We start from the raw sequence: 16,179 nt of genomic DNA on the forward strand, positions 1-16,179 counted from the left end.
ACTGGGAACAACGAGACCAGAGTCCCTCCTATATGCTGTGGGACTTCCTACTCCTTTACGCAAGTCAATGAGTCCTTGGGGATTCCTATTCGGTTGAACAGTCTTATCGGACCTCCTGGAGCGCAGGAAGCGAGAACCGGAGCACTCATCTGGACTTGAACTCTTGGACATCTCTTCGGCAGTCAAGTAACATTCGACTAAAGCGACCAACTGTTCGGCGTCTTTGGGGTCACTCTGGCTCACCCACTTCTGGATGGTGCAGGGGAGACCCTTCAGGAACCGGTCTATAACGACTCTTTCGACAACTGCAGCGATGGAACATACCTCAGGCTGGAGCCACTTCCTTGCAGAGTGTATAAGGTTATAGAGTTGAGAGTGGGGTGTCTTCTCTAAATCATAACGCCAGGAATGGAACCGTTGGGTCCGAACCGCGAGGGTGATCACTAGCCGTGCCATAATCTCCACTTTCAGGGTGTCATAGTCTTTAGCTTGCTTGGGCTCTAAGTCACAATAGGCTTGTTGTGAGTTACCCACCAGGAAGGGAGCAATAATTCCCGCCCACTCCTCAGCTGGCCACCCTTCGCGTACTGCGGTGCGCTCGAAGATTGACAGGTACGCCTCAACGTCATCGTCATTTTCTGAATGAGATGCATTTTTACCTGGTGAGCGACTTGTGGGGCCACTCTAAGCTGGGCGGTAATTTTCTCTCCCAACACTCGGAGCTCCTGGTGTAGGCGAAGTTGCGCCTCGTTTTGCTCTTCTTTTAACGTGTGATGCAGGGACAGCGCCATCTGCTATACTAACGCCACCATACTTTCAGTTTGTGACTTTGTCATCTGTAGTAAACTCTCATTATAGGACTTTGACATCTCCTCTTGGGTCTTTGCCAGTTGCTGCAAACCCTGCATTAAAATTGTAGAATTTTCTGTTTGTTTGTACTGAAGCGAGACCAGAAATTCCTCCATTTTCCCCTTTCACTGCCTTGTGGACTGTCGGCGTTAAACTCCACCAATTGTGACGTCTCTGTCCCAGCGTCGGATCTTTTGTCCAGATCAAAGGCGGGAAACACTGTACTTTCTAAGCAGGGGTTTAGTTACAGGATACAAAGCAAGTACAGGGTTAACTCATAACACAAAACAGAAACAAAAGACCTAACTCCTTCCAGTAGTACTGACTAATACTGTTTAGTCCCTAACTAATCGTGGGAGAACTAAACTCTTTCCCCACTTTACCCAATGTATCTGCAGCAGGTGCCTTCCCAGATCAGTATAGCAGCAGCAAATATATATTGTGACGTCTCAGTCCCAGCATCGGATCTTTTGTCCAGATCAAAGGCAGGAAACACTGTACTTTCTAAGCAGGGGTTTATTTACAGGGTACAAAGCAGGTACAGAGTTAACTCATAACACAAAACAGAAACAAAAGACCTAACTCCTTCCAGGAGTATTGACTAATACTATTTAGTCCCTAACTAATCGTGGGAGAACTAAACTCTTTCCCCACTTTACCCAGTGTACCTGCAGCAGGTCCCCTTTCAGTCTCTCATAGGGCTGTCTGTGTGTGCCTTCCCAGATCAGTATAGCAGCAGCGTCTCTCACCCTCTCTGTATAACTCTAAACAGTGTGTGTCTGGCAGCATGGGGGGGGGGGGAGGGAATCTCTGTATCACTTCCTGACTATACAGGCTAGGCTAATTAGCTCATTCACTCACAGCTGAACAGACTTTTCCTGAATGATTAACTCTATGAGAGCTGTAAAGTACCACAACTGCCCCATTCTAGCCCTTAGAGGGCAGTGTCGGCATCACAATATATATTTAACAAAAATAAAGCCAAAATGGAGAAGCCATATGTGAAAAACTAAGTACACCTTATGATTCAATAGCTTGTATAACCACCTTTAGCAGCAACATCTTGAAGTAATCATTTTATGTATGACTTTATCAGTCTCTCACATCATTGTGGAGGAATTTTGGCCCACTCTTCATTACAACGCTGCTTCATTTCATTGAGGTTTGTGGGCATTTGTTTATGCACAACTCAATTAAGGTCCAGCCATAGCATTTCAATCGGGTTGAGGTTTGGACTTTGACTGGGCCATTGTAACACCTTGATTCTTTTCTTTTTCAGCCATTCTGTTGTAGATTTGCTGGTGTGCTTGGGATCATTGTCCTGTTGCATGACCCAATTTCGGCCAAGCTTTATATGTCGGACAGATGACCTCACATTTGACTCTAGAATGCTTTGGTATACAGAGGAGTTCATGGTCGACTCAATGACTGCAAGATTCCCAGGTCCTGTGGCTGCAAAAACATGCCCAAATCATCACCCCTCCACCACCATGCTTGACAGTTGGTATGAGGTGTTTGTGCTTATATGCTGTGTTTGGTTTTCGCCAAACGTGGCACTGTGCATTATAGCCAAACATCTCCACTTTGGTCTCGTCTGTCCAAAGGACATTGTTCCAGAAGTCTTGTGGTTTGTTCAGATGCAACTTTGCAAACCTAAGCTGTGCTGCCATTTCTTTTTGAGAAAAGAGGCTTTTTCCTGGCAACCCTTCCAAACAAACCATACTTGTTCAATCTTTTTCTAATTGTACTGTCATGAACTTAAACATTTAACATGCTAACTGAGGCCTGTAGAGTCTGAGATGTATCTCTTGGGTATTTTGTAATTTCTCTGAGCATTGCACGGTCTGACCTTGGGGTGAATTTGCTGGGATGTCCACTCCTGGGAAGATTGGCAACTGTCTTGAATGTTTTCAACTTTTGAATAATCTTTCTCGCTGTAGAATGATGGACTTTAAATTGTTTGGAAATGGCCTTATAACCCTTCCCAGATTGATGGGCAGCAACAATTGCTTCTCTAAGATCATTGTTGATTTCTTTCCTCCTTGGCATTGTGTTAACCCACACCTGAATGCTCCAGACCAGCAAACTGCTAAAACTTCAACTTTTATAGAGGTGGTCACACTTGCTGATGATCAATTAAACAAGGGCATTTGATTAGCAGCACCTGTCTGCTACTTAGCATCTTAATTCCTATGGAAGCAATAAGGGTGTACTTAGTTTTGCACAAAAAGCTTCTCCATTTTGGCTTTATTTTTGTTAAATAAATCATGACATGGTGTAATATGTCATGTGTTGTTGTTCATCTGAGGTTAAATTTACCCAATCTTTAGATCTGCTGAGGAACAGATGATTGTTATTATGTCCTGATATGTAAAACCATAGAATTCAAAGAGGGTGTACTTTCTTTTTCACATGACTATATATATATACTGTATTGTGGTGCCATCGCTGTCCTCTAGGGGCTGAATAGGGCAGCTATAGGACTTTTGCAGCACAGAGAGTTAATCCTCCTTGAAATTGATGTTTAGGTGCTAACTAATGAAGCTAATTAGCCTGCTCTGAATAGTGAGGAAGTGCTTCAAAAGGCTGGAAGCTGCAAGGCACAGTGAGACTGTTTTTCCCCAGAGAAGAGGGGGAGACAGAGGAGCTCCCCAGCTAACGGAACTGGTTAAAAGAAGCGTGAGGGACACTGCTGAGAGAGCTGTGCTGAAGCAGTGATGGCTGGTTGCAGAGGAACCACAGGAGTTTCTCTGAGCTCCCGTGAATCTGAATCCCAAAGAGAAGGAAGGACGATAGACTGTGCTGAAGCAGTGACGTCTGCGCCAACACCTGGACACAGATAAGCCAAACCCTTATTTGCTGTATACAGAGACTTTATATGCTCATTAATAATAATATCTGTTTGGGGTGGAATAAGCTTAGCTATCCATTCGGGTTAGTAAGGGTTGGAGCTGAATGTGTAGTTAGCTTTCCTAATGAAAATTGGATTTGATTTGATTTGTTTTTTCTTAAAGGGACGTTGGGCCCATTGTTTGTTTAATTCCTGTTAATAAACCCCTGCTTAGAAAATACAGTGTTTCCGGCCTGAACTTGGGACAAAAGAGACTGCAACGTGGTGTGGGCATCACAATATAAATATAAATAAATATATGAAAAGAAAAAGACTGCGCTCCTCAGGTGTATACTGACACTTCTATGTAAAAAAGGTTGCTAAGTATAAGTAAACAATAAGGAACTGGCATGAGACTAATTATTAATATTAATGTAATGGCTGATTGACTCACACTAATAAAAACACACACAATGTGATGGATAATAAATGCTATATGTGCTGATGGTTAAAAGCTGCTGATAATAATGCTATACCAATAAATCAATAAATTAACTACAAATAAGCGCTGAGTGTCATGAAGGTTCTAATACTACACAAATGGATATCCTCCTGGAATAATAGTATGAAACTATGAAAAATATGGGGAAAAAAAAAATATATATAAAAAATATGAAATAGAAAAATAGAAAAATAAATATAAAATCAACCAAACCAAGGGTCCATGTAATAGGATCTGGCTGCTCTCCGCAAGGACCAACGACCTCCCAGAAATCTGCGAACAACAAGAAAAGAAAGCGCCCGAACCTAGTGCAGCATGAAAAAATACAATTTAATAAAAAATGATAGAACCAACACATGCAAACTCACAAACGAATAAAAGGTAAAAGCATGTAATGAGTATACTTATTCGCCAACCGCCCACGATATGACTCTGCTTGCACGCCAATCTCTCCTTCCGTGTAGACCCAGCTCTTCTGAACCGACATCCGGCAGGGGATACAGGAATTAGACAGCCACAGTGTGACCCGGAAGTCCTCCACACTCTCAGTGTAATCCGGATGTGAAGTCTGTTGCTCGTGACCCCGCAAGGCAAGGGATAGTCAAATACACCTCTCAAGTGTCCCACAAGTGTCCGTGGTGTATAGGCAGTGACCAAAGGGTATATGAGTATAGCAGTAGCTAAAAAACTCTCTTTCCTACGCGTTTCTTCACTCTCACGGTGATTTCATCAGGGGATATCTGACGGATGTGCGTCAGACTATTTATATAAGTATGAGTCAATCAAACAATTAACAACTTGATAACTTAAATAAAAACACTTGAATTAACTTATATTAAATACAAAAGTACTGTGACAAGCGCTAGACCTAATATTACAGTGCTGTGCACTAAAATAACTAAGCTGCCTGGTAATCTACTGAGACATCTCATATATCTCAAAACATAATCAATAAACACAAAAATAGATACAGAACCTGGCGCATAAGTGTATAGTGTATAGTATTTTTTATCTATGTTTTTAGGAAGGCGTCATTAAAAGTTTTTACTGTGCTGCGCAATCCTCTGTCCTTTTTCTGTTCCCTAACGAAGAAAAAGGTGCATGATTCCTTAAAGACAGGATTCGAAGAGACAGCTTTTCAGGATCCACGGAGACACCGGATACCACGAGGAGTTCGTGCTATAACCGAGGCTTCCAGGATCAAGAAGGCACAAAGAACAGTTTCTCTCCCCTGCATGTGATCTAGCCACTTCTAGTAAGTAGGCATTTCAGATAACTCAGCTTTTGAAATAACCATTGTTTGTTCAAACATACTGCGCAATGTTTGTTCTCTCTGCTTGATATTTCACAAATGCAGGATCAAGTCCATCCCATGAGAAGAACTGCTTGTTGCCCCTATGAACTGTGAACTGGGTTCGTTTCTCACCAGCCACTCAAGGTTGTAAAATTGGAACTATCACTTTATCACATACAGGCATACCCCGGTTTAAGTACACTCACTTTAAGTACACTCGCGAGTAAGTACATCTCGCTCAATAGGCAAACGGCAGCTCACGCATGCGCCAGTCAGAACGTCCTGAACAGCAATACTGGCTCCCTACCTGTACCGAAGCTGTGCGCAAGCGGGGAGACTATAGAGCCTGTTACAAATGCCTTATTTCCCTCAGTTATGCCCGTATATGATGTTTGCAGTACAGTACATGCATCGATAAGTGGGGAAAAGGTAGTGCTTCACTTGAAGTACATTTTCGCTTTACATACATGCTCCGGTCCCATTGCGTACGCTAATGTGGGGTATGCCTGTATTCATTTGGGACTTTTTTCATTACACACTTATGCACCAGGTTCTGTATTTATTTTTGTGTTTATTGAATTAACTTAGATTGAATATACACATGTTAAAAGAAGACAATCAATGTCCTGTTCATGATTAATAACAACCTTTCAACAACATATGACTTATAATATCTCAAAAAATAAATAAAATGATAATAAAAAGTACATAGAATCAAAATATAATGAATTTGGTACATATAGTGCATATGAACAGTTTTTAGGTCTTAATAGACCAATACCGACAATATCCATTCAAGACTGCAAAGGGCTATTGGACAAGATGAATGAAATTATGGGTGGATATCCAAATTTAATTGTCCCTAGTTTGCATGCAACCCCACAATGTAATTATAAAGGAAACCCTTTTAGTGTCCTGATTGATAGGTTCAATTGCAGACGTGAATGCTATTATCTACATTTGGAGACAATAAATAACAATGATAGACAATAATGGTATATTGTTAGATTAGAATCCTAAATGCCTGTGTCCCCTGTCTACCCCAATGGATAGGTATGAGACCTCAGACATGGGCCATTAGGACCTATATAACATAATATAATATTTGATGAGAAGAAATGAATTCGCTATAAGGAATGATTAAGGATGTTTCTAATGATCTAATGATTTTAATTACTTTAATTATATATATTTATATATAGAATGAATTAATGGGAGACGATTAGCCCTTCTTAAATATCTAATTGACCTATTTGTAAAGGGACACAAGGACTGATTATTAGTGTCTTCTTTGCAAAAGAACCAGGAGAACTGCAAACTCAGACTTTGGGCCTCATGCAGAGAGCAGCGTTATTTGCAATCTCGCCATTTTTAGGAGAAAATCGCGCTAAAAACAGCTGAAAATGGCGAGTTAGGGAAAACGCATCATTTTATTTTTTCTATTTCAAAATTTCGCCGCGCGGCTGGCGAGAAACTACATCTCGCCAGTCTGAAAAATATCAGAATTCAGAAAGGCGCGCTCGCCATCTAGCGGCTGTTTTTGGCGCGATTTTCGTCAATTTTCTCCGCCAACTAAAGTTGGCAAGAAGCAGGAGGTCGCCAACTATAGGGGGGAAAAAAATGCGCGATTTTTTTTTCCCCTTTCAGCTGCGCGAATCTCCTCCTTTACAATTCTCCACATGCAGTAATGCTAAAAATAGCGGATTTCGCCCATTTCTGCATATGGGGAATAAAACTCTCCATTAAAGCTACTTTTTCTTAAACTCTCCAATTTATTCTAACGATGCTCTCTGCATAGGCCCCTTTGTATCCCACAGTCACCTGTATGACAAAATGAAAAGCAAATGTATCACGGCATATGCGCAGTTGCTGGCAAAGGGTTTCAAATAATGTGTTAAATTATCAATAATGTGAAATATAAAAATCATGTGAATGATAAAATGAAGAAATGAATTTGTGCACAAAGATAATTAAAATATTGTGTGTGCTTTTGCTTATGTGATTTTAAATTGATGATCTAGTTTATATAGTGTATTGACCTTAATGTATTTATTTAATATTATGTGCTCATTATTAAATATCCAGTTTATTACTAATTCATATTAATCAAATTGCTTGTTAAGATAAAATTTGAATGAAAATTGTGACGTGAATGTGTATCTTATGTGTGTCTAATAATATATATCATGTGGAACTGAACAGATCTGGATAGGACACTACCCGAGACAGATATGGAGGGAACATGACAAGCATGTTCAACCCAGACCTCCACATCAATGCCTTGTGAGAAGCACCCCTCAGATAACTGTACTGACATCTATTCAGTCATTTAGACCGGATGGACTTAATGTGTTTAGAACATAAATCCAGTATGTTTCACGGAGGTTAAGGCTTTTATGTCTGTCGCCACTCAATAAGGTAGATTTTATATGTTCTATTCCCATTATTCTAAGTGTTGCTGGATCTTTATTATGTTTTAATTGATAGTGACGTGACAGACTATGTGTTTGTAGCCCTATATATAAATATATATAATTAAAGTAATTAAAATCATTAGATCATTAGAAACATCCTTAATCATTCCTTATAGCGAATTCATTTCTTCTCATCAAATATTATATTATGTTATATAGGTCCTAATGGCCCATGTCTGAGGTCTCATACCTATCCATTGGGGTAGACAGGGGACACAGGCATTTAGGATTCTAATCTAACAATATACCATTATTGTCTATCATTGTTATTTATTGTCTCCAAATGTAGATAATAGCATTCACGTCTGCAATTGAACCTATCAATCAGGACACTAAAAGGGTTTCCTTTATAATTACATTGTGGGGTTGCATGCAAACTAGGGACAATTAAATTTGGATATCCACCCATAATTTCATTCATCTTGTCCAATAGCCCTTTGCAGTCTTGAATGGATATTGTCGGTATTGGTCTATTAAGACCTAAAAACTGTTCATATGCACTATATGTACCAAATTCATTATATTTTGATTCTATGTACTTTTTATTATCATGTTATTTATTTTTTGAGATATTATAAGTCATATGTTGTTGAAAGGTTGTTATTAATCATGAACAGGACATTGATTGTCTTCTTTTAACGTGTGTATATTCAATCTAAGTTAATTCAAGTGTTTTTATTTAAGTAATCAAGTTGTTAATTGGTTGATTGACTCATACTTATATAAATAGTCTGACGCACTTCCGTCAGATATCCCCTGATGAAATCACAGTGAGAGTGAAGAAACGCGTAGGGAAGAGAGTTTTTTAGCTACTGCTATACTCATATACCCTTTGTTCACTGCCTATACACCACGGACACTTGTGGGACACTTGAGAGGTGTATTTGACTATCCCTTGCTTTGCGGGGTCACGAGCAACAGACTTCACATCCGGATTACACTGAGAGTGTGGAGGACTTCCGGGTCACACTGTGGCTGTCTAATTCCTGTATCCTCTCTCTCTCTCTCTCTCTCTCTCTCTCTCTCTCTCTCTCTCTCTCTCTCTCTCTCTCTCTCTCTCTCTCTCTCTCTCTCACTCTCTCTCTCTTTCTCTTTCACTTTCTCTCTTTTTCTTTCTCTCTCTCTCTCTCTTTCTTTCTTTCTCTCTCTCTCTCTTCCCCTTTCTTTCTCTCTCTCTCTTCCCCTCTCTACCCAGGTGGGATAAGAGGGAGAGAATGCTTCTCTGTCAGCTCTACTCAATATCTCTTCTCATACTAACTGATTTCTCTTCATAATTGATAACTTAATTTAGGAGGTGTGTCTCAATTAGGACATCTCAGGGGAGTGTCTCTAACTTTGTATCATTACAAGACAAAGCTGGATAATGATCAGCAGGGGGCGTTCCAACCAATATCCACCCCTTTGATTGACAAACCTCATGTAGCAAAGCCCTCCCTTGAATATTGCTACATGCTTCAACGCTGAAAACTTACATGCAGGCCATGTGAAGGAATTAACCTTTCCACTTCCTGTTCTAACAGGACTGACAGAGGTAAAGCCCAGAATTAGCAATAGCTGCCGTAGGCTAGGCTATATACTCCCTCTGGTAAAACTCCAACCGTCCCGGCTTGGACTACAGCAGGTATAACCCTTACCTTTCTGTGCAACAACTGTTAATTTACATGAGCTGAAATACAATAACTCCTATGCACTTCAGCTTAAAAGAACTGACATACTTACTGCATCTTCTAAATGAAATAATAATAAAAGTATCTCATTACCTTAGTTTCTTTCCATTAACCCCTTAATTACAAGGGGTTAACCCATCCTACAACCCTCCCAGGAGGCCTACCCACCCACTGCGGGGCAACTACAGTACACCCTTCACCTACCCAATTAAAACATATGTAACTCTTTAATTACCTTAACAGTAGTAACCACTGAGGTAATTAAGGGGTTACTGGTGTTTTTAACAGCCCTTTCTTCCATTTTGGTTAGGAAGAAGAGGAGGAAAAGGATAAAAAGGATGCCTTCATCCTGGTACGGGTAAGTAAAACATTTATTAATTTAGTTTGTATTTTACTGTTTATTTGAATGGGCAAAGGCACTAGTAGCCATATTTGGCTAATAAGGCATTTGCCCATTCCTTTTTTTGGCTGGGGGTGAAGGTGGTAATTGCCCTAGGGTGGGTGGTTAGGCATCTTGTGTGGCTAGCGGGAGGGGATAACCCCTTGCTTGCCATAGTGGTAGTAACCTCTAATGTAATTAAGGGGTTAAACCTCCCACAACCATCCATGTAGGCCTATCCACCCACCCTGGGGCAACTACACCTTCACCCACACTCTCTACTCCCAACAAACCAGGTACTTCATTTAAAATCCTTTATTATCTTAGCAGTTAGCCACTAAGGAAATAAAGCTATGTTTATTATTATTTTAATTAAATAGTATTGAAGCGGGTCTCAGGAGCTGAACCACATTAATTTCAGTGCCAGTGACCACCTGCTACACGCAATACAGGCCCCGGTTTGGGGTGACGGTACCTCGTGAATGTTTCATTCTCCCATGTCACATGACCTGGACATTTTAACAATGCAGGAGATACCAGCACCCCATACCAGGGCCCGTAGCTAGGGAAGCAGGGGGTCCCTGGGGCTGAAAAGAATGCAGTTCAGCTTCGGAGACCCCTGCTTCAATACTACTGCACCGACACACTTTATTCGAGCAAATACCCAGTATGTACCTGGCAGATACCTGGAATGCGCCGCTCCTCACCTATGACAAGCCCCGTTGCGTTTGCCTTCCCAGCCTGGGTTCATGCCTGGCTGACGGGCGGCTGATCTGTTAAATGATAATGATTAGGATTTAATAGGCTGCAATGCTTCGCGTGTCTACCAGATGGCATAAATTCATGAATTGTAATGCAGTATATATATACTGTGCAGTATTGCAGCCTGCGGGAATAAAATGCTTCAATCCCTGCCTGGAAAATACCTCAATGCACTCGGGCAGAAAACAGTCACAAACCTCAATACACCCGGGTATACCCGAATTCGTGGGACTAGCCGAGCTCGAATAAAGTGTGTCGCCAGTGTATGTAATTGAAATAAAATAAAAGCTGTGCAATCGCCTGTTAGATATACGCAGAGAGAGGGCTGCTCTCATTGCACATCTCTTCCAGACTTGTGCAGCCCAATAGGATTAACGCAGCGGGACTCCCATTCAGAAACAGGGACCCCCGCTGTGTTAATCCTGATGGACAATTATTCAGGCCACAAGGAATCCATGAGCAGGCATTTTTCAACTATGGTTCTGGAGGAATACTCAACAATATATCTGGCTACGTGTATGATTGTTACAGACACAGCCACTTCACAGATGCGCGTATAATATATGTTTTTGGTGCCTGACTCAAAGGGAGATAAAGTCACTTGCCCAAGGTCACAAGGCGTTGACACCAGGTTTCCCAGATTCACTCCTTCCTCTAGTACTTCAATGAAAGACAAACACAGTGCAAACGATTTGCACCAGATTTGTAAAGGTAAAAAAACTCTGATTTCTATAAATTGTATTATTTTACTTTGATAACTATGGTGCTGGGTTTTTGTTTTTTTGCATCAGGCTTCCCCCGATTTTGCAGCTGTGAGACTTTAGGAAATGATTGCAGCTTAATTAATAACCACCGACAGGAGGTATATATTGTGAAGAAAATGGGGGTAATCAGCGCATTAATTAAGGCAGTGTGCTCGGCTGGTTACCCCTATTTCGTTTTGGGGATGAAGGGGTTAATTTGGCATGCACTGTACATGCCTTATTTTCCCCTCTGTTCCTTGTTGTCCCCATTTGGCAGTATTGTATGAGCTTGCAGTATAGTACACCCCAAGCGCACACATATGAAAAATATAAGTGTGAGATAAGGGGAACATGTATTTTCAATAAAGTGTATTTTTGCTACAGGTTTTAAACAGGGACAAGCAGGATGAGGTTTTTTTTCTCCTGTCATTAAAATGCACATAAGAACCAAATGTTTTGACACCTATGAGCAGGGTCACTTGCCTATGCAGGCTTCAAAGGTAACAGGCATTGTCCACGCCTGTAAGTCTCTCTGGAAGTTGCATATCAAAAGACCCAGAGTCAGGGGGTGTGAATTGGCCAGATGGATGCTAAATAGGAAATCCTGTTGACCATTTGTGCTAGCTCAAACCCTGAGTTTCCCCCTTCCAGCCTGAGAGGGGCCAGGTAAAGAGGGGAGTGCACCTATGCTAAGTAGCCAAGGTGGCGTTCTCGTACATGCTCTGTGTGAACAGGAAATCCCTAGAGTGCCCACTCTCCAAACTGTGGACAAGTAGGTGATTGGGGAATGAGAGAGAGAGAGAGAGCGCTGAACAGGGCATAGGCATGCTGAGAGATAATGCTGTGTACAGACTGTGATGCTGCTTTCCTGGGTTTGATTGGGTGGGTACTGCTGCGGCACATCTGAGTCTAACACATCGCCATTTTTTTCCAGCAATGCGACGCATTTCACCTGGAGCATGCTGCATTAATTTTGCATTCCCAGCCACGGGTCATGCGCGGTTGATGCGTTTATTGAGAATGGTTCGGATTTAATAGGTTGCAATTCTTCGCGTATCCACCAGATGGCAGATATTCATGAATTGTAATGCGCATGCGCTTCAGTAATGTGTTGACTTGCAGGTGTTTCGTTTAAAAAAGATGCCACAGTGTGCTATTGTAACTTGGCATTGAGACTGAAGGAAGAGGTTGCAAAAATGTATCAATTTAGGCTTTTCATATTAAAGAAAGACAAAGACCAGTTTCGGTTACAGTATTCTCCAGAGACCCGCCCGCCATGAGTGTTCAAGTGCAGCCCGTTTTCCAAAAACCCGACAGAAGTTACGCGTATTTGATATGGGTCGCGATTAATGCAACAGATGATAAGATGGCAACAGTTGTTCAAATTTATCAGTATTCTATCGAAAACTATGACTTTTACAAATTTTTGCCAGCTCATCATATGTGGAAGCGTGCAATAAGGAAAAGGTTATGTAGCGATCCCTGTTTTTATCGTATTGAGCAGCAATTCATTGGAGGGTATTGGTGTGTATCACCGGCTTTTTCCTGTATCTATGATCATGCAGATGGCAAAAGGCGAAGGGTCGTGTTAAAACCAACTAAGAAACGACAGTCACTGCCAAGCAATGCACCAGCACCGGCTTCCAATGACGGTCCCGCCGTCAGTGACAACCCTGAGCCTGAGCCGGATTTTGCGTGCAGTTTCGATCAAGCTTGCATGTACCTAAGCAATTTCCAGCCTCATGAGCTGACTACAGGTGGACTAGTCCCGCTGCAAACTATCGACGTGGATGATCAAGAACGCTGGACTGGCAGTGGACCGGCGCCGGCGCCAGCTGAATGGGAAATTCTATAGTGAGTATTGTTGCCGTATTATTTTCGGTGTTTTTTTTTATCTTGACAATACAGTATAAATATTGGTGCGATTCAAAAGTCAAGCGATTCTCCTGTAAGCAATATTATTGGCTGAGCGGCTTCTACAGTACTGTACTACAGATACTGAACTATTGGTGGAACGCTAGGCGCATGCGCATTGGAACCTTCTTGAAATGCATACAGTATGCGTGTCATTACATTGATGGTAGGCTCATGCGCATGTGAACAGGAGACGTCCCCCGAGAAAATTATTGGTGGGACTGACTGGGAACTTCTTTAGACCATTACAGTAAAACTTTTCTTTTTGTTTTTCCTCAGAAAAAAAAACGGCTAATGGAGGGATTTCGATGGATAATATCGCTTTGTGTAACAATGCCTGCACATTGCTGAATCGGATTTAAAAACCCACGTACCGGAGTCTACAGTTTAGTGGCTGATGTACACTATGCTGATGTTTTGCGGCAGTACAGTATACACTACTTTTTTATAAACAGTATACTGTGTAATAAACCCGAAAAAATAAAAACTATGGATTTATTCTACATGTATTACAGTACTGTACATACAGTATGTGTCTTTTATACAGTGCCAGTACATACAGTGTCTTCTATTTTTTTTAATACTCTTGTACTGAGCATGCCTACAGTATACAGTACAGTGTGTCTGGACAGTAGTGTACATTCTAGAAACACTGTATTTTGTTACAGTAGCAAAGGAGCCAATAGAACAATGTAAAACAAATCAACACGTTCTTTTATTGGTGGAGTAAGTACAAAAACATTTATTTACAAATACTGTACAATGTAGAAACATTTTAAGTGCACAGCAATTCAAAACATCAACAAGTGTATGGTTTACTGCTACAGTTGTGAAAACATTTATGTATAGAAAGTAAATGTAGGGTTTACAGTCATTTGTTTTAAAAACAAATTCTTTATTCATAAAATATACAGTGGCGGCCGATCTGAGTTTAAGACGGCTAGATCCGCGGTTCTCAGATTATCCCGGTTAGGTGCGTTTTTTTGTCGTTTTCGCCCGGAGTGAACTGCGTTATTTTCGCGCTCGTGATATTAGCATTTTATTCTCGCTGTCTGCAATACTGCAATGCCGTGTAAAAACTCAGGGGGGCATTTGCGAGCTGTTGTCCTGGAAGTCTAATACCTTTGCGGTTCAACCTACGTCAGTACACAGTCTGTGTGTGCGCGCGCAGTAATTGTAAATTTGCATATTTAAAGTATACATGCATTTGCAGTGCTGTTCTGCAGTACAATACAGTATGTCTCATTTGAAAATTGTTGAAACGCATAGGCATGTACTGTACTGTAACAGTGTCACATTTTGGCATATACAGCGCTCTCCCCTCGCTCAGGATAATTAACTGCACTGCAGTGTATTGCAACTTCTTATCTTCTGTGCAATGCAGTACATCTCTCCCACACCATTCCATTGAATGTGTGTCTGGTTTCAATCACATTCCTGCTTGACAGCAGGAATTTACTGCGCATGCGCCTGTAACTTCGCCCACCACTGCTTGCTTGAGTGAGTGAAATTTTTTTTTTTATTGTCATTTTTTTTTTTTTTTCCCACAAGCCTGCAAGAACCATCTTACTGTATTACGATATTCAATCTGTGCTGTAGCTTTTGTCTGCGACCCTGTGCATTTGACTGCACATGGTTGATTTGTGTGCTTTTTACGTAACGTATTTGGGGGTGTATTATTATGATGAACTGCCTTTTGAAATTAAAGTATGTCTTTAGCTTTGAACTTCATGCGGCTGTCTTTAATTTTTTTAATCTTGCCATTGTGTTCTTAATCCGTCCATATCCGATCTTCAAAGCCTCACTGCGCGTAATCCTTTTTCAGATGGGAGCTATTTAGCTGCTCAGCTGCTTACTGCGCATGAGTCACCCAACTCCCCCCCCCTCTCCACAGAGTCGTTAATTTTTTTAATCTTGCCATTGTGTTCTTAATCCGTCCATAGCCGAGCTACAGTACAAAGCCTCACTGCGCCTGCGTGTAATTCTCTTTGATACGGGAGCTTTGAGGCTTTGTTTACGGCAACATTTTGGAAAATCCCTTCTCGAATTTTATTTGCACAGAGCATCACCTTGATATTATAATAATAATAATAGCATGTTTTTGTATAGCGCTGTTAGTTACAGTATACAGTACGTAGCGCTTTCCAGAGAAATTTTGCAGGCACAGGTCCCTGTCCCGTGGAGCTAACAATCTATGTTTTTGGTGCCTGAGGCACAGGGAGATAAAGTGACTTGCTTTTAATGTACTGTATTTGGGGGTTGTATTTGGGGGTTTATTGATCAAATTATTATGATGAACTGCCTTTTGAAATTACTGTATTCTACTCTACAGTATGTAATTTCTTTGAACTGCTGCACAACTAATCCTTCTTTGAACTGCTGCACAACTAATCCACACACAAACTCTTTTCGACAGACACCTCCACAGAGTCATTCATTTTCTGAAGTTAGTCATTGTGTTTTTAATCCGTCCCTGGCCGAGCGTCAATCGCCTCACTGCGCCTGCGTGTACTCTAAGCCTCTTTGAGATAAGAGCTTAGTTCTTACTGCGCATGAGTCACCCAACCCCCCCCCCCCCCCTCCACAGAATCATTCATTTTCTGAAGTTAGTCATTGACGCTCGGCCAGGGACGGATTAAAAACACAATCGCCTCACTGCACCTGCGTGTACTCTAAGCCTCTTTGAGATGGGAGCTAGCAGCTTACTGCACATGAGTCACCCAACCCCCCCCCCAAAGCTTTGAGGCTTTGTTTACGGTAACGCT

This window comes from Ascaphus truei, chromosome 16, assembly GCF_040206685.1.
Source record: "Ascaphus truei isolate aAscTru1 chromosome 16, aAscTru1.hap1, whole genome shotgun sequence".
Lineage (NCBI taxonomy): Eukaryota > Metazoa > Chordata > Amphibia > Anura > Ascaphidae > Ascaphus > Ascaphus truei.